Source organism: Micropterus dolomieu, linkage group LG10 (genome assembly GCF_021292245.1).
Source record: "Micropterus dolomieu isolate WLL.071019.BEF.003 ecotype Adirondacks linkage group LG10, ASM2129224v1, whole genome shotgun sequence".
NCBI classification, from domain to species: domain Eukaryota; kingdom Metazoa; phylum Chordata; class Actinopteri; order Centrarchiformes; family Centrarchidae; genus Micropterus; species Micropterus dolomieu.
In genome coordinates this window covers 10,217,563-10,238,072 of record NC_060159.1, presented here as the reverse complement: position 1 = coordinate 10,238,072, position 20,510 = coordinate 10,217,563, and positions in this window count along the sequence as shown.

Sequence of the window (20,510 nt, the reverse complement as noted above, 5' to 3'; positions counted from 1 at the left end):
AGCTTAAATGTGAAGCACTAGATGGCAGCAGCAATTCACATTCATGATTGAACACCACTAACAATAACAAGTGGCAAATAACACAAACAAATTATGAAATTAAATTATTATTTATTCTATTCAGCATGTATGCAATAACTAGCTGTTTTTACTCCTTCCCATCAATCAGTTGTAGTAAGTTTAAGGTCTTATCAGTCACAAAGTGCGAAGTTAATGTGTTGTTTCAGGCTGGTTGATGAAAAGGACTCTTCCTGACAGGCTGACAGAACACTGAAAATATTTATTTTTTTTACAGATATGCTGTTCCTTTGATTTAAAAAAAGTGAAACATCTACTTTGATTCATGCTGAATCTATATTTAGATCTTGCCTTGCACTTTGATGATTTATCAGCCGGAGGTGGGGGATTGGTCCTATTTAATCCGAGGCAATAAATAGATTATGCTTGGTAAAGTCCTGTTTATCATAAATTACATATCTCTTTTTGCTCAGCAGGATTAAGATGAAACTTTAATGGTCCCATTACGGGAATGTGGAATGTGGCAAAGAATAAATAAGGTCACAGCAAGGGGAAGATTATACGAACATATGACCTACAAAGTCAGCCCAAGAACATGGTATATAAAAAATGATAAGATACATGAAAAATAATGGTAGTGTGCAAAATTGGACTAGTAGTTCCTTTTATAATGAGACACTGAAAATCCAATGTACATACAAAATGAGCAAATATCAATAGCAATGAAATATCCTATGATTAAGTAAAAAGGGGGCGGGGGGGCTTCTGCAAAGCTCATGTGCATTGTTAGATGTAGTGTGTCTGGGTAGATAAAATGTATGTGTTATATAAGCACTAACTCATATGCATAAAGGAGTGCCTGCAAGGAGTGTGTGTGCAGGAACCCTGCTTTAGCACTGGCTGGCAGAGGATGGGGCTGGTTGGACAGGGGGAGCTGAACACAGAAGTGCTACATGTTGCGTCAGTCCACCACGGAGGCGGCTGGAAGGTGTTGTCTTTGATGTTTAGTTCAGTTTCAATTTTTTTCCACCAGTGTATCAATGCTCTTGTTATGCTGCCTCCTCAGCACACCGCTGCCAAGACAGCTGACTGATAGGACATATTGAAAAGTCTGTTTCATCCAACCTGAGCCTTCTCAAGAAGGCCCTTTCTCGTTCAGTGCCTCTGTGTGGCCAGACCAGTTTGCTGGTGAAATGTAGCCCCATGTTCGTGCCTCTCATGTAAAAACATGCCATTCAGAAAGCTAAGTTTCAGATTTACCTGAAAAATTCTTAATTTTCAGGAAATCATATACTTACCTCCGTGATCTGACTGCAGTGGTAATAAATGAGAGGCACAAACTGGGGCGAGGTGTAATGCACAACCAGTTACTTGTAAGGTAGAAGCATTGCCATCTCATAATGTTTGGTTTCCACCAGCAGCAGCTCCTAGGTCTCGCAGACATGCAGTTGGCCACTGGTACTATCCTCCTTTGTACTCCTCTGTGGTAGGCAACATTGGAGAAACCAGCAAGAGACAGTTACATTTTGAAAGTATCTAACCAAAGAAAATCCCACCCCCTTCCCTCAGGCCTCCCTCTAAAGCTACTCCCCTAAAACCCATTTTCATTTCATTTTTGTGTCAGAACATTTGATGTAATGATTGCTGTAGGGATGTAAAGAGAATTTTATCAAAAATAGCAATAATGCAGTTTCCATATTTTTAAAGCTGCATCACTTGCTTTTTGGCCACATGGGGGCAGCAGAACATCAGGCTGGCAGATATACTGTCCTGATATCACTTACTAAGCTATCTTTGCTTTGGTTTATTAACACTTCCAGCAGACATGTAGCAACATTAGCACTTATTTGGAGTTACTCACTACTTGACAAATGGTAAGTTCAATCTTCACTGGTTTTCTCTGGTTTAAGAAGATATCTCTGTAGCAATTAAACATTCAACTTTCATCACCAGCAGGGGTGGTTGGTTCATTAGGGTGATCGGGCGACGCCCCACCAAACCGGGAAAGGCAGGGGATTTTTCTCACACTTACTACCACACTGTTAGTTAGCTGTAACTGTTTTTGACAGACAGTTTGCCTCTGAATATTGTTGTCCAATCAGCGTCAAGTCGTGTTCTGCGTGACTCTGGGATCGGTATTAACACTTGTGCACTACCATTTTATTATCCCCAAGTGTGTGCAATGGTGTTATTTATTCATGTGGAGGGGAATCTATTGTTTGTGTTTTTGAAAGATGTCAAGCTTGTACATGCTCCCTTATAAATATATTATTGTGTGCACACTTTGTGGATACAACCACATCTTAATGATGAAAGTAAACCTGCATAAAACAACCAGTCCGAGCCTATCCAAACATAGACACTTGTGTTATGACTTGGGATCCGAAATGGTGCTGTTACTCACTGCCAGGCACACAGCAGAGGTCTCCCATCCATCTCTTAGATTATAGGGAATGTAAGTGAATTAAATATGTTACGGCGCACTGTTGGCATGGAAACATTCCACCGGGTTTACCTGCTTTCAGTTGTTAGACCAAGAGGCACTTCTCGCTGCAAGGTTCCTCAAAAGGGCTGTGAGAAAACACACGGCTCATTCATGCTCTACTGGTGTTGGCTGAGTGATGGCAAATAAAAGACAATAAAAAAAAGTGCAGCACCCAGGGACAGAAAGAACAAACAGAAAGATCAATTGAGAAAAAAAAAGCAACAGTAAAGGCAGGAGCAGTTTATTTTGCTTTGAAACAAAGAGACCATGGTGTAAGCAGCTCTAAGTATTGATAATTACTGGAGGTTTTGTTCTTTATATTCTCATTTGCTCAGACTGTAGTAACTGGAGAGGTTATGAAAATCCTCAATTATCCATTTATTCCCTTTGCTAGAAAACAGTGCCACAAACATCACCAAACAACAGTGTTTTGTAGGATATTTCCCCCTGTTTCGTGTATTCCCAGGAGAAGTTGCCTGCACTGAGCTTTATTACAGTCCAGTATGGAGCACCTGGCTGACTCAGTTGTTCATGTCAAACTGGGCCTAATTCTCAAACCACCATGGAATAAGCATGCTTCCACTGCCAAGCCTCAATTTAGAATTAGATGACTTAAGCAAACATTCGTTTTCTTTGTGAAAGACTCCAAGCTAAAGCAAAAGCGTTCACGACTGACATGGCAACGCACAGGTCTAATTAATTAAACACTGGTGATGGCTGCTTTTCATCTATGTGAGCTAGTTCCAGGGTCCTGCTGCATTTTGGCTCACGGGCACAGCATACTGGGACGTTTAAATGGAACAGAGCTACCTGTGTTTTTAGTTACACCTGTGCTTTTCCTGCGACGACAAGTCAAAATGAACAGAGGCGCTTGATATCCGTTCACTGAGCGTTAAGTGTGCTTAGGGACATTAGATGCACTCGACACCACATCAAAGACTGAACCTCTGAAATGTGCTTTTTTAAAATCTAAAGAAAAGTTATTAGAGTCACCAAAAGCATTCGAACTCTGCAGCCGGGAAACATAAATATTCACAGCAAACTTCATGGCAATATGGCACTAAACATCCACATGTATCCTGCATATGTAACAAATAAGATTGAGTTAGAAAGTCAAACCCAAATTGACAGTTTTTTACATTTATCTTGCAATTAACGCTGTGCATCACAATTTCCCACACTTTCCAGAGTTTACCAGCAAGAGAGCAGATTATCGACCCATGAAGCACAAAAGGCTGTATTCTATAAACAATATTGGTCTTAAAATTGAAAGCCAGGACTCTCACCTGTTGGACTGGAGAATATGCAACGTCTCACCTATTTGAACTGTTAGGCAGATGATTCACTTCCACGTCTTAGTCACTGTTATTTCACAGCTGAAGTAATATGTGCAGTGAAAAATGTGTTGCTTACCAAACATGACAAATAGTAAAAATATCCTGCAGAATGCTTTTTGGTATTTTGGCACAATGCTAAATTTCATAAATTACAACTCTGCATGCTGAGGGGTCCATCAAGCATCTGTGCACAGCTGGGCCACAATGAAGGTCTCAAGAGGACATGTAGCATTTATGTCCTGTACATAAATGAGTTTGTTTTTAAATGCAAAGACATAAGCTGCACTTGACCCTCGTTTATTACAAGAAAATTCATGTCAGACAGATTTACTTTAAAGCCACAGAATCCTAGTTTCCCACACTATGAATAAAAAGACCACTTCAACTGCTGAGATTTAACATCTCACATTATCATATACGGCACCAACTTGCAAATACTGCAGTCAATAAATCTCACTCTGCTCTCTGCATCCAGTGCTGCAAAACCAAAACACGCCTGTGGGGGCAGTGTTGCACCACAGCTGAGACTGAAAGCGGCAGGGAGAGGAGGCATGGAGCACTGGATGGTGAGGTGACTGGAGCATAGACAGTTGAGCAGTGACGCCAGTTTTTGGACCAGTACAACTACAGGGCTACTTCCTGTCGGAACCAGCGTCTTTGCAGAAACACTGTAATTCTGTTTTCTTTTCTTTAATTCTGTCTCTTGGCCCAGTGTGTTTGTCTGACTCTGATCGTGACTGTTTAATCAGCCCACCTACTAGGCTCATCTGCCAAACACCAACGCAGCCTCACTGATGGCCGAATAATTTTTTTTAGATTCACTGAGAGTTTATAATCTAAGCAAAACGGTTACTTCTCTCATATGCGACAGGATGTCATAGGGTTTTGACGTCATTTTTGGGTCTACATGGAGCCCTCCATGCAGGCTTCACTGTTCGATCTCTGGCTTTTACCCCCTTGGACTGGAGGTGTTTGTGCTGCTCTCTGGGGAGGAGCCCTCCTGATGCAGTGAAAAAAAAAAAGGCTGCCAGCTCGGGGCAAATCTAATTGAATACGCCATGCTATTTGAAGTGGAGAGCAGAAAAGAGAAGCCAGCGTAGGGCAGGAACAGCGGGAGAGCAGCCTTTGCCAAACAAAAAGACAAATCAAAGAGTGAACACAGAAGATGTTCAAACAGATAGCCCTGATCTTTGCTCTGTGTTCGACATCTCGCACTGTCTTTATGTACGTGCTGCTGGTGGCGGCGAAGGAATGCTGAGAGAGGAGGAGAGGCCACGAGTCAGTCTTGAAGGTGGTTTGAGAAACAAGTGGAGGGTGAATGAGAAAGAATAAACAAGTTGCTGTAATCACTCAGGCATCATTTTGTCAGTCTGATCTGAAAACACACGAGGCTAGAGGAAGGTATTAGTCGCACCTTTGAGTGAAAGCGCAAAAAACCCAAACCCTGCTTTGGAGACTCACAGGGAGCATAATACGATGGTGGTGGTCCGCGGCTGTTTCAGTATTTGAATGGATTGCCATATGTAGCTTAGCACAGCACTGTGCTTAGGGGCAATGAAAAAATAATATTACTTGTAAATGGAAAAGATCAAATAGTGGCATTTAACAGTCCGCAGAGAAATGGTGTCACGGATGACCCTCGTCTTTCAGCTCTCCTCGAGCTAAGAGGATGTGATGTTCCGTCAGCATTGTAATTTATTTCTCACACAGGTCACGGCTGGGCAACCACACCATATACTTTACTTTACTGGGTGGTCTCTTGCTATAATCCCCCATTACGGTCATGCACATATACAGTATAAATTCACCGAGCTAAAGGTATTACTGAAGGTGTATTCAGACTTCATGCCTCCCAGAGACTAGACATAACCATAACCCTTTATGCAATATGGAAATATCTGCCCATAACCATGTCTGTCAATCTCTTCTGTACACTGGATTGGATGTTAACCTTTCAATTCACAATGCCTGGCCTGAATATGACCCATGCTAACATTTTTCATTACCCACATTTATGAATTTCTGCCCGAGTGGACGTGAATATTCCACAGGACATTATATTGAAGTGCATATTAAAGATGCAGGATGTCTTCATTATGCACTTGATGCCCGCCGTGGCGGATGATGACAGGGGGAGAAGCAGAAATGATGGATCGATATGTGATTTCCATTTTTTGCAACATGTAAACATTTGTTATGTGTCGCTGCAGGATCGCTCCCTCTGAGTTGCAAATTCCCTGAATTTTCTGATATGATAAACAGATGTTCAAGATGGTGAGTGAACAGCTGCCACCCACTGATCTTATTAGTAGTTGCTAATTCTTTCCACTGTGCCTCCAGTTGTGTAATGCCTGTGTGTTTGCCATCCAATTGTCACATTCTGCTACTGCTCGGCCTTGCTGTTTCTCTGCTTACACTTCATTGCTAGCACTTCTAATCCAGGAGAGAAAATGAACTGTCACGCATGTTTGATTGTTAAAAGTGGCTGCTGGTTTCCCTGACAACACCTCTACGGGCCGGGTTTGGAATAATGGGCAGGCAGGACTTTTTGATTCAACCCCTTTTTTTTCTCTTTCCCACTTCTTTCTGAATATTTGAAGGAGGTAATTCAGATGGAGGACGATTCACCCAGTGACAATGTGACAGATGCAGCTCTATTTTTTAGGATGAATGTGCGAATGATACAGCCAGAGAGGATCAGAGAGAGCAGTATAAAACCAAGCAGCTCAGATGGAGGCACAGAGAGCAGGCTTTCCTGCTCACTCCAGTTCCAGCCCTTCTTATTTTTTTATTAACCCCACTCCTACCATAACCATTATGCCTCTGGCTATTACGCACAACATCTCTGTGGACCGACCACCATGTCAGAAAATGACTGGCATTAAATATGACACGCAGTCCTTATGCCATCATTGTAGAGGAGGCCATTTTTCTCTTGAGTGAAATGGAGGATGGTGCAGAGCGGATATTCTTTTTGACAAACAAGGCCTAATGTATCTAACTTTCACAATCTCCCACTTGCACTACCTTTAGAAAACCACAACAAACCACTGCCTCTCAGGTTCCAGATCCACAGGAGGATGAGTGCTTTTATAAGGTTGATCATCTTGGCCCTATGGCGATATGGCTGAAAATGACACCGAAAAACAGTAAAAAACTTTCATATCATTCGATGTCGATAATTATCACGATAATTGTCATATTATTATTTATTTCAAGTTTAAAGGAAGATTTTTGCTCCTGAGTGAAAATTAGTGAAAATAAATGTGGTTAAACTATTTCTTTATTTTTTAACACTCAGCAAACAGTGGATATCTTAACAAATTTGAGGTAGAACATTCAACACAAATATGCATGAGTAAAGTTAAGCAAAATCTTTTTTCAGTCTCTTCTCATCAACAAAATAAATATCTTAATAGAAAAATTAAGTGCTAATTCATTTGTGATTCAAATGTATTGAATTAAACATTTATTGACGATATATTAGACATTTGTTATATTGATATTGGGGGAAATTAAATTGCGCTAATTATCATTATTGTTTTATATAACAGCCCTACTTGGCCCCCGTGGTTGAGCAGTTTTTTCACTGATGCAGTTAGTGGCCACTCAGAGGTGCGTTCAAAATGCAGATCAACGAGCATTACTGTCTCTGCCTCAACTGCAATTGACCCTTTGCTAAGCCACACCCCGAATACACAGTTGACCAATCACAGTGCAGTATAGGACTCGCTTTAACTGAGGTCTGACACTTTCATGGCTGCGCTCCATTGACTCTAATGCAAAAAGAGTCATTTTCTAGCTTGTTTTGATAAGATATGGTCAAACTTCTGGGGCACTTGTAATAGTTACAGTCGCTACCCAGATAGGTTGATAGGAGAAGTACGATTTATTCTCTTTCCAAAACCTAAAATAAATCCAGAAATATTGGCCGTGGATTGTTCCTAATGTAATGTTAGTTAGCCAATGCTAGCTAACTTCCTACTGAATGTAACGTAATAAAGCCCTACTGTTCTGCTTTTTAATGACTGTAATAATGAATAGAGGCATACCCAGCTTTACAGGAACAGTGTTGATCCTTAATATCGTTGTCTTTTCTCTCAATCGTCGGGGGATGCGGTGATTCACTTGTACTGTGTGATCGGTAGGCTTTAGCTTCTTTCATTTTTTTTCACGTCCGTTTCAGTCAGTTTGACAGCCTGAATACAACCTTCAAATGTATAATGCAACTGCAAATCTGCTTCTTTCTTGACAATATTTCTCCGGGGAGTGCAGTAATCGACAGTGACCGCGCCAACAGTTTGTCGGACAGTAACTAAGGGGGCGGGGCTTAGCAAAGGGTCAATTCTGACCTTTCAGCACTCACTGCGGATAATGTTTTTCTATCTCCAGGAGCTCTGGTGAACAGAGCTGTAATTGTCATAGTAATGACATGTTCTTGTGAAGAACAGTGTTTTAGATGAGAAGTTGTGTAAACTTTCATCGTGTATCCACACCATAATATACTCTATGGCCACTCCATTTTTTATTCACTGAATCAGGAATCTCAAGAGGTTAAATCACTTGGTTACAGCAAAATGGTTTATTGCCCACAGCAATGACTAGTACAGGATTAAGAAGTCACACAGTAAAGGATAGTAAAGCACATTGTTGTTTGGTGCTGAGATACGTTTTTCCCAATAGATTCACTTGTCTGTTCTCCTGTGGCAGCATGACCTGCCCACTCTTGGCTGTGTGCTGCCATTGCTGCACTGGGATCCTCTCTGCCTGTATTGATTCCAGGCTGTCTGCCCACCAGAGGATCCGATACCTGTTAACATGATGCAGAGTCCACATATTTAGAGGCCAGAGGGTATCAGCAGCCCAAACTCTGATGGCCGTAATTGAGAGTGATAGGGATCAGTTAGAGCCAGGTTGAAATTGATCAGCTGTGTGTGTATAAACAGATAGAGAGATCAATGGAGACAGGTCAATAGAAGTTATAAGCATTTTAACAAGCACCAGTGAGCGACACCAAAATTTAAGAGGTGTTATAGATATTACTGCCATGGCTTTATTTTGGAATAAATAATAAGCAAAACAAAACAAAACTGCTAAGTGCTACTTCTTCCACTAGCTCCACTGCAATTACTTCTCTGTGAGCCAGAATTTTCTTTTTAAATTATATTATTTTTTCTTTTTGAGTGTAATGCAGAAAACCTAACTTGGAGACATATCAACACTTTTGAAAAAGGTTGGAAATTATTTGCAAATAACACTTTTGCTGCAGACATGGATACCTTGGATGCCTTTGTGATGCAAGGTTGGAGCAAATCTTGGCAGTGTGTACGGCAGGAGAGTGTCTGAGCCAGCCCAAGTATTGAAACAAATGTCTTGGGCCCTGGCATACGTGCTTACAGGTCTAGTATCTATTACATCTACTTCCAGTACCTCAGTTTTACTGCTCTTACTACTCTTTCTACCGTAACTGCATGCACAGTTATTATGACTAATATTGCCACCACTACATGTTTTCATGCATGACTGTGCGCTCTTTTACTACCTCTCCTAAAAAAATATTTTACACTAACTAGCCTATGTGTCTGATTTGATTATTTCTTAGCCTACACATCATTTTAAAGGGAGATATCTTTATTAGCCAATTTACATATAACTGGTGCAATGTTGGCATCTCATCACTCATTTTTTCTTTCTCCAATTTTTTCTTTCTCTGCTCTACATCATTACACTTGGATTTTGAGTGGTGCTCAATCAAACCTCTGGATGTTAATAAAATACGCTGGTTCCCAAGATGAGATGAATAATTGCAGGAGTCAAGTATAATTTCCGGGGCCCCACCAGGTTGAGCGTGCTACATCACACTGTGGGTGGTCGCTTGGTGGCTGTGATGGTGGCGATTTAAGGGAAGGCAGGCTTGGCATGGCACACCGCACGATAAGGTTTCTGCACCGCTGTGGACAGCACTGGGGGATTGTGGGAGAGTGCTTATCAGTCTGTGTCAGGGTCTATCAGCATCTGTCATGTTTACTCCTCAGGTGTGCTGGCTGCTGGCTGACTGCTCTGCCAAGGCTCCTTCATATCAGGCAGCTGAGAGCTAACCGGGAGCGCAAACAGAAACCCACCCACTGCTGCTGCCGACCAAACCCTCACTATTACAGTTCTTCCTCTCTCTATATAAACCTCTTTTTAACAAAGTTTACTTGTTATGTTCCCCACTTCTCGCCGCCTTATCCTTCCACTTCTTGCTTTTCAAACACTCTCTATTCACCTGTGTTGCTGTGTGTTGACTCATCCCTTAACAGGATATCAACAGACCCAACGAAAAAAGGCCTTCATTTACCGCAGCACATGGTGCTTTCTCCCAGTCAAGTGGCAGAGCTTTATCACCATTCAGTGCATTCCCTCTAGTTGCACTTCACAAAGGATTCTCTGCTCTTATCGGAGCTAAAAATGTGGTTTCCAAAGAGAGCAAGAGAGCAAGGTCCACGGAGAGAAAGCGAGAGAGCAAGGCCGAGAAAGGTGACGTGAGAACCAAATGGAGTATGAATTTTGCTATAGTATTTAATCGTTGCATGCAAGATGTGTGTGCAAGAAAGAAAAAGAGGGAAAGACACACACACTCACACTCACACAGAAAGGTGAGAGAAAAAGTTCAAGCAAAAGAGAACAAGAGATTTGAGAGAGATTGTCAAAATGTCGCAGGTGGAAAAGTCATCGGTGAGGTGGAGAGGAGTCAAACTTAGCGAGAGCAGGAGGTTGAAACCATAATTAGTGTCTGTGAGTCACTGCGAGTGGCCCTGTGTGATGTCACTGGCTCCCCGTCCTCTGTCTCCAACCTTTGAGGACAAGCATAGGGAATAACACATCCTGACCTCTGGCCTTTCTGAGGAACATGTTGTACTCTCTTCTGTTTTACTGCCGCACAGCCCCCAGTCTCCAGCTCTGGCTGTGTCGGCTGTAATGACCTCATCACTGTTTGCGGGGTCACACTTATGCCTGCTGTGACTGTGGATGTGTGTGCATGAGTGTGTCCGAGACCCTTTTTCCAGAGCGCATCTCTTTTATCTCTAGCAGAGCACGAGCAGCTGCTGCATGACTGACAGTAGAATCAAACTGCTGTAGCAAATACCGTCTGCCTGGCCATCTTGCCGGTAAATCAATGTAACATTGGAGCAAATCAGAGCAACATATGAGAAGTGGCCTCTGTACATTCCTTTTCTGTGAGGCAGATGACCGCGATCCGTGTCATGCTGTTTTCTCCTCACTGTGGTATCGCGGGGAGACAGGCAGCCAACCACTGTGAAGGAGTGAGCTTGGGAATGATAAACACCCACTTGATCTCATGAACCTGCATAACAAATGGTTCTCAGAGCCACGGACATGGCCTGTGCCACGAGAGATAGAAAGGCTGAGGAATTCAGACAGCTCACACAAACAAAACAGAGCTGAAGCCCAAAAATTTTGAAAAAAAATGGGAATAATCCAGACCTGGTGTCGTTTTGGTGAAACAGGCACGGCAATTTAAAGTGCTTCACATAAGGCATTGAAGGACAATTTAAAAACAATGACTGGGAAAATAAATATACATTTGAAAAAAATTTAATAAAAGAGAGATAGAGGAATAAAAGTTATGATGCATTTCAGTTACCACTACTGTGGTTACTACTGCACGGCCAAACATTTTTGTGAATGTTTGTGGGTCATTTACAGAAAAATACAAGATGTCACGGGCCAAATTCTGAAAGTTTCTGCATCTTCCATCTTTTTGGTTCCGCCATGTTTAATCAACAGAGGTAAATGTTTTTATCCACTAGTAATCCACCATTGTAGGTCAAGTAAAAATGACAGCATCTCCAGTGTCCAGTGCAATGACAGGGCACGCTAGTAGCTGTTTAAGATGACACTGCCATCTGAACTAGGATGTGAAATGTACATACAGTGCAATGTATTAGAAATAAGCTCAAGCCACAAATTCACTTCCGGACCTTAGTTTGGCCACCCCTACCCTGAATATAAGCCCAGACCACTGATATTGTGGAAGTTTATTCCAGTGGAAGTAGAGATTTTATACATGGCTAAATTACAATGGGTTGCAAAAACATTAACTGCCATGTGCAATTGCTATGTCGCTAACGGGATGAACTCATAAAAGTAACATTAGCTTGCTAATACATGACGCGTTTAGACTGAAGGGTGAAGAATTGGGATAGCTATACTACATTTATACAGTGGTGTGGCGTGGGGTGGGGTAAATTTTTGGGGAAGCCAAGTGAGAGGGGATGTCCTTTTTGGAGGGCAATTATCTAATGTATTGTGCTATTACAGTGCAGGGTATAATTTTACACAAAACTGAATCATACTTTAAAGATGTGCATCAATACACACGCTGAAAGTTGCATTTACCGAGACTTACGCTCTCTCTCTCTCTCTTTCTCACTCACTCACTCTCTCTCACCCCAAATAGCATACATACCCTGCTGCTTACTTCAGCGGACTATTCATTCAGCAGCTAAATCCAGGCAAGCAAAGCAAAACAAACAATATAACCACATCAAAAACCGCACAAATAGCTGCAGTTCAGTTAAGTTCAGAGAGAGAAGGAGGTGGAGGACATTTCACTCACCCTATTTGAAAAGGAAGGCCATTCTCCTGTCTTTCATGGTGGGGAAATGGTCGGTGACCAAGTTATAGAATTTCCCACTGGCTTTTAGGTCCTTCACAACAAGAGAATCAATTGAAGTTTCGCGCTACCAGCTAGCCACTCTGTACCGATATAGTTTTCCTCATTGAACGTCTGAAACTCCTTTTTCCTCTCCAGGCGCAGCTCCAGTTTTGGCATTGGTCTTCCGTCAGATTTAATCTTAAGATGCTGCTGTAGTGGTAGTTTAGTAAAACTATTTATTATAACTAAAAACTCCAAATCTCCATCCTCCATAACTGCACCAGCTAAAGTTGCTAACAGCTCCCGTTATTTCATCTGAATGACGTTGATCGCATACTGTGATCTGATTGGCGTGAAGCCAGACAGCGGCTGGCTTCCCTTGGCATCATCCTGACTAATCACAGTTAGGCAGTGGCATGACAGTGGCCTCATCTGATTGATTAATCATTTAATTTTTTTTCACAAAGGGATGCCAACCTGCCTGGCCTCCTCGCATAGTCAGACTGAAGGCCAGTCTATGGCCAGTCTATAACGCATAGCATTCAGAGGGGTGTTGTTTCACTTATTGTAAAATAGTAAGAAATGGGGAAGAGATGACAGCAACAGCTTATAAGATTTATCAAAACTAAAAACATTGTGTTTTTATTAAAATGATAAATAGAGTCTGATAAAAACAGGGGAAGCCTGGCCTCCCTTGGCCTCTGGGCGAAAACGCCACTGCATTTATATAAAGTAGGCTACCTAAATTACAAAAGGTTATAGCACTAGCCTCAATGACCAAAAAACTTTGGTTAGGTTAGCATGATTGGATATGTTCTATGCATTTTAAATTGCATAAATGCCACAAAACTAGAAAACACATATTTCACCATATACTGTATAACACATAAAATTACATAAATTTACAAAGCATGTGCAAGTTAAAAATATTGTTTAGCCTATAATGCTACAGTGACCTTCTGTTGATACCAAATGCTGTATAAAACATGGACATGTCCTTGATATCACCATGGATGTGGATGTCACCCATAGGTTTCTGAAGAGCCGTGTGTGGGCGGCTCCTGGTGACTCCTGCCGGCGCCAACTTGGCAGTGCCTGACGCTCCAAAAATGGGCAAAGAAACGGAGCTGAAGCTGGCAGAATGAAGCCTGGTTGCTGAACTGCCTAGCCACCTGGGAGGACACCCACCTGTCACTTAAAGTGGCACGTAGTGATCCACAACTCGTGAGAGTTATTTATGCATAGCTTTAAGTCTTTGTATAATTTAAGTGAGTGAGTTACATAAAAATTCACCCCAGCACAGTTGTCATGATTTGCGATAGAGACCAAACTTTTTTTTGTACCAGATAAACATGGTTATTTCTGCTGTAAAGTTGTGCAAATTATCATGGGTGTCTATGGAGATTGACTCGCTTTTGGAGCCAGCCTCAAGTGGCCCTTCTAAGAACTGCAGTTTTTTGCACTTCGTGTTGACTTAATTTTTAGCCTTGGAGGTGCCGCTTGGTTGACACAGATTGGTTATGATTGCAACTGATTTATACATTACTGAAGTCTTTAGCCAAGACAAGTTTTAATGGTGCAATACATTTGATAACATTACATATAAACATATTGGATTTACGAATAGCTGGTGAAAGTCCATCCAGAACAGTAAACAGACCAGTCCCTGATATGAGAGGTCTGGCGGGTGTGTAACACCAAAGCAGATTAGAGATCAGTGTTGGCCCTACAATTTCTACTTGAATCCTTCAACACTTCAGGTGAAATAAAAGAAAATGTAGTGTAAATAAACAGGCTTCTGTGGCCAGTTGTCTCACCAGTGTCTGGCACACACGGTGCCAGGATCTGCTGATTGTGTTAGTAAAGCGCCATGTTACACAGATGGGACAAAATGGATGGAAGAGCACAGTGCTTGTGTGTCTGACCGCAATGTATTTCAACAGAAAAATCAGTCAGGGAGACTGAGCAAAAATACCACCCAACTGGTCCTGAAAATAAGCAGGCTCTTCTATCTGTCTGGTGTAATTCTCACAGTGTTCAGCCTCTCATGAAATTATTAAGTCCAAAATCCTACACTGTAGGGATTTCTCTGCCTTACTCCCACTCTTTCCCGTGATCAGTCTAGCAAAACATGATGTATGTAGATAGTCTCCAAGCTCATCTGTCATTTAAAGAAGACACTGTCTGATTCCACCTGGCTGGCAAATGCACACTTTTCTGCATTCATCTAGTCCCTGTGCTTTCTATACACACACACACACACAAACGCACACACACACACACACACACACACACACCCGTGCGCACACTAACAGAAACAAATGGACAAAGCTTACTTTGTGCTTTAAATGAATGTTACACTGGGGCATGGCTGTCATAGCAAATCACAGTAACACTCAGCATGCTTCTATGCCCCGTGCTCAAAGAACAGCAAGTGCTCCCTCCATTTATCCATACTCTGTCTCAAGCTCCACAGTGCAGGAAACAAAAAAAGAGTATTTTTACTGAATACACACTCTTTATTATGTATCTGGTACATGCGGTTTAGTGACCTCATTTAGAGTAGCTGATATTATATTATGGTGTGTATGTGAATGTGTGTGCATATGGGAATGAGAAAGAGCAAACCAAGGGAGAATATGTGTTCTCCACTGTTAGGTGTGTGTATTTAAAATGTATGTTACAGTTGGGTGAAGGCTTAATGGGCGAGTACAGCGTATACAAATAGATAGGCTGACCTTCTGCTGCCTTTTTATTAATTCATAAATGTCAGAGAGGATCACTGTGGCGCAATGACAAAAGGTTCAGGGAATTCCAAAGTCTTATTTATAAAAACAATTTAAAGGGACGCATCCCATGTAGGGCCCATTTCCCCTCTCCACTGCACATCTCTTTGATCATCTGAGTTTGTCCTCACCTCTCTTTCTACTTCAGCCTTTCCATATCAATCACTGTTTTATATACACTTCATCAAAGCTGCTTCAGGGCAAAATAGCAACACAAAACCACCGCAGAGGCCTCTGTTTGATTTCTGACATTGATCCGAACCAAATGGGAGAGTCTTGTTTTCCTGCTTGAAACAATCTGCATTAATCCTACTCCCATGGAGAGATATAGCTGAGGTGAAGAGCTTTTTTCCCACTTCCTGACCAAATATCATTGTATAAAAGGGAAAGCCAGCCACACACTATGAGATAGCAACAAATTCGTTTTGGTACTAGCTAATATTTGTTTTATTATTTCAGATAAATAGCACAGGACGTAAGGTACATAGACACAGCGCTTGCTGGAACTGTTAATTGTGTTTTCTCTGTGATTAGTTCTATTTTTTCCCCCACAATAATAGTTGAACATGTTACAACAGACTTTGATTTAGTTTATGCATCATGTGAGCACAAAATAAACTACAAAAGTCCAGGTTTTAAAACTAGATTTTGACACACATGGACAACTGGACCACCAAATTAGCAAATAAGACAGCCTTGGCAAATTGCCACACAGTGGTGCAAATTACAGACCTTTGCAGGGAGCGGATCTTCTGGCTTCGTTCCTTTCTGAGAGCCATTTACCTCTACAGATGTTGTAGACTACCTGCCTTTCTTGGCAGGTTGTCTACAACATCTGTTCTGCCGAATTATGCATCCACCTCTTAAGGTCGTTTTCAGACACTTTGCTGTGCACATTGATCAAACATGGTTATCACCACATGTTTTTGCTGAATGTCAAGGAATGCTACTTCTAAGTATAATAAATATTAATTACTCAGAACGTTTATAAAATATATACTTATGAATATGAATCATTTATCACCACTGATAATCCCCACAATGCGTTTAAAAGCAGTATTTGGAGGTGCATGCAATTCTCGGCAGGCATGCAAAATTTGGAATAACACTGGCTCTTTCAGCTCCCAAATTTCCCCTAATTTATTACCACTTCCACTGGTCACTGCATAAGTTAGATTCCAATGTGTTGCAAGAAATAAAGAATTAGGCTCTCATAAGGTCTAGCTCCTATCTTTCACTTAAAGATGCTGACTTGTTTGTGACAGACACATCACTATTGCCTTAGCTGATATTGTGCATTGGTGATGCAAATCCCACACAAATTTGCAATAATGAAATTATGAAGGGTACAACCATATGACCAAAGTGAAACTGGGGATTTTGGGGGACCTGGGGCAGTTGACCATTTTCCTACATAGTTGTTTGGAAATCCATCCTTATATTCCATACACCCTCAAGTTGCTGCTTGTATTTCAGTTAGTAATTTCCTATTGCAGCTGCCATGATTTTCAGCTTTTTAGGAAGTACAATGTTTAATTCTGTAAATTGTCTTCTCTCAATCAAGGGGGCAACCCCCCAAACTGACTGAATGAAATTACATTAAGCGAAGAGTAGATATTTCATTCATGTGTAGGCCTATACATTTTTTTAGTTTATGTCTCTTTTTTCCCTTCTCGAAAGGTTATAAAATGTTTAATTATAGCATTATGTTTATTTACCTGTAGCCGGTGGTCGTATGTGGCAGACACTTAGTCATGCACATAATGGTAATGCTAACTAATTTATGACAAAATTTGTGAGTCTTCAGCTAGTATTCAGCTGCATATTTAGTCAAAAAGGGGTAAATCATACAGCATTTCTTTTTTATTAGGGAAAGATGAAGAAATCTGTGGTAGGTTTATTATTTCTATTTCTAATATTTTACTAATATGGCTGGCTTTCATTCACTAAATGTTGAACTGAATACTATAATAATATAATCTAGGTAGGCTACCAGAGCAAATCAGAGGGGATTAGCTTGATGTCTTCAGCTAGTATTCAGCTGCATATTTAGTCAAAAAGGGGTAAATCATACAGCATTTCTTTTTTATTAGGGAAAGATGAAGAAATCTGTGGTAGGTTTATTATTTCTATTTCTAATATTTTACTAATATGGCTGGCTTTCATTCACTAAATGTTGAACTGAATACTATAATAATATAATCTAGGTAGGCTACCAGAGCAAATCAGAGGGGATTAGCTTGATGTCTTCAGCTAGTATTCAGCTGCATATTTAGTCAAAAAGGGGTAAATCATACAGCATTTCTTTTTTATTAGGGAAAGATGAAGAAATCTGTGGTAGGTTTATTATTTCTATTTCTAATATTTTACTAATATGGCTGGCTTTCATTCACTAAATGTTGAACTGAATACTATAATAATATAATCTAGGTAGGCTACCAGAGCAAATCAGAGGGGATTAGCTTGATGTCTTCAGCTAGTATTCAGCTGCATATTTAGTCAAAAAGGGGTAAATCATACAGCATTTCTTTTTTATTAGGGAAAGATGAAGAAATCTGTGGTAGGTTTATTATTTCTATTTCTAATATTTTACTAATATGGCTGGCTTTCATTCACTAAATGTTGAACTGAATACTATAATAATATAATCTAGGTAGGCTACCAGAGCAAATCAGAGGGGATTAGCTTGATGTCTTCAGCTAGTATTCAGCTGCATATTTAGTCAAAAAGGGGTAAATCATACAGCATTTCTTTTTTATTAGGGAAAGATGAAGAAATCTGTGGTAGGTTTATTATTTCTATTTCTAATATTTTACTAATATGGCTGGCTTTCATTCACTAAATGTTGAACTGAATACTATAATAATATAATCTAGGTAGGCTACCAGAGCAAATCAGAGGGGATTAGCTTGATATTGTAGGTTATTAGTCTAAAATGACCATTCTGTGGATAAAACATACCATAAGTACTGTTTTAATCCTCCCCCTTTCTGTTATCACAAACATACATGTGCTTCAAATGTGGCAGTTATTCTCAATTTTTTTTTATAAATGCTATGTTAGGGTAAGAACTATTCAAATATCCACTGTCATGCTAACGTCCCTTAGCTCGCTTCACCTCATGTTGGAGGAATAGTGCTGGACAGAGCTCAGTGTTTATGGGATAAAGGAAAATTAAATGAAATTATAATTATTCTTAGCTGTAATACCTTTAGGAATCATTGTTTAGTAAAGGAAAAGCAACTTGCAATAAGCAATTAGAGGGCAAGTCTTTGTAGTTGCATTAACTAAAACTGCTTTCAATTAGCAACCTCTGCCTGTTCACCCACAAGGATTTAGTCTTTTGTGGTTGTTGAAATTCAGGTTGAAATAGCAAGTCTTTAAGTTATAGTAACAAGCACTTTCTCATGGATGCCAAAACCTGACTCGTCAATTAAAAAAGAAAATAGCTCATATTGTCTTATTTCAATTCAACCTATTGCCATTATCTACCCAGGTATTCACAACAATACAGCACCACAGAAACAGGAGAATGCAAGATACATTGCTAGCAGCTTTTGTCAGTGCAACAGTAACAATACCCAATATGACAACAATTTATTCTGTAAAATAAAAAAATCTAGATTATATGCTTAGCCTCAAGTTGCATTTTGCCCTGACAGCAACCTGGCTTTTCTCTGCTGTTGCTTCAGAAGAGAAATATTTCCATTAGCTTCTGCTAATGTCTGTCTGCACACATCCCATGAGTTGTTTGCTAAATGTTGCACACAGGTTAAGTACACATTATTCATGTAAGGAAACAGAATATGTTTAAATACCTCTATTAGTAACACATGAATAATTCAGCAGCTCTGGACCTGAGGGTGCTATTTATAATCAAGATTAGGGCGACAACATGGAGTTTATGATTTATGAGTGCTGGGGTCAGGGGTACACTGTCATTGCATCTCTCCTCACCTCAGTTGTAACCACTTAATTACGCTTATGACACGTACTACACATGAGCTGGGGATGACTGGCTAGCCTCATCTTAGGGGAGGTCGCAACTTCATTACGCTGTCCGAGATCAGTGTGAGAGCCCACTCAAACAAGCTCAGACCAATTATTTAGATTAATTCGATACACCCTTCCCAACCTAATTCTGCTCGGAGCATCTGCTTAGTCTCAAGGAAATGATGATGTACGAGGCATAATTTAGCCTTAAGAGAGAGAGAGAGATAGAGAAATCACCGTGGCTGATTGTGGCCAAATGGAATTCAGATGAACTGAGCCTATTAAGAGGTAATGGGGATGGGAATGTACAGGTAAGAGGTTTATCAGTGTTAATAAATGCTACAGCCATCTCCTCTGCAAGCTCTATCAAAAGGGAGCCAGGGGTGCCTTCAATTGTCCAAATGGACTTCACATCGTCTGTGCCTGCGAATGATTGGAGATATCTGCTCATTTCTGTGAGTTAGTGCTGCTTTTATGAGCGTATTTCTCAGCAGTCGATGAGGAACATGTTGTATGGGTGTCCTCTCACAGCGCTGGTGTAGTGCAGAATTAACAGTGATGCTTCTGAATAGGCTTCGATGACGCATCCCTGTTAAGTTTGCCTGACTGAACGCCACAGAAATTGGAAAGAGGCACAAAACTGTAGCGACAGTGGTCCAAATGTCATTATTACTTATGAATTACACCAGAGCTCATTTTAGCAGCAATGAAATCTTAAATGGGGTTATGAGAACATCATCACCACTGTGTATCTCTGAGCTTTATAAAGTAATGGATTTAAATGGAAACTCACTGCTAGCCTTAATGAAGCATGAAAAGCATTCCCAGTTTACACAGAGAGAGGGAGAGCGAGAGGGAGGGGTGAAATGATTAAAGGGGAAGAGATGTCTGTTGTCATACGTTTGTGAAATGGAGGGCCATTGAGGGAAAATGTCTGTTGTTTCTCATTTTATCTGAATGAACATCAACAGGATCATTAGGGTTAGGGCTGACTTTAGGTAAGAGGGACTGAGGGTAAGAGTAACAAGTAACTGTCAGAGAAAAAGCTCAGCTAGAATCATTTCAAATTATACATCCTTCCCATCTTTATCAAGCCTAATAATTTTAGTAATGTTATGTTATGGACCTAGGTGACTCACTGCATGGCCAACGCTAATGTTAGCTGGTTAGTTAAGCAGTTAGAATATTCAGCCAACGTTCCAACAGCATTAGGGAATTAGTTAACAAGT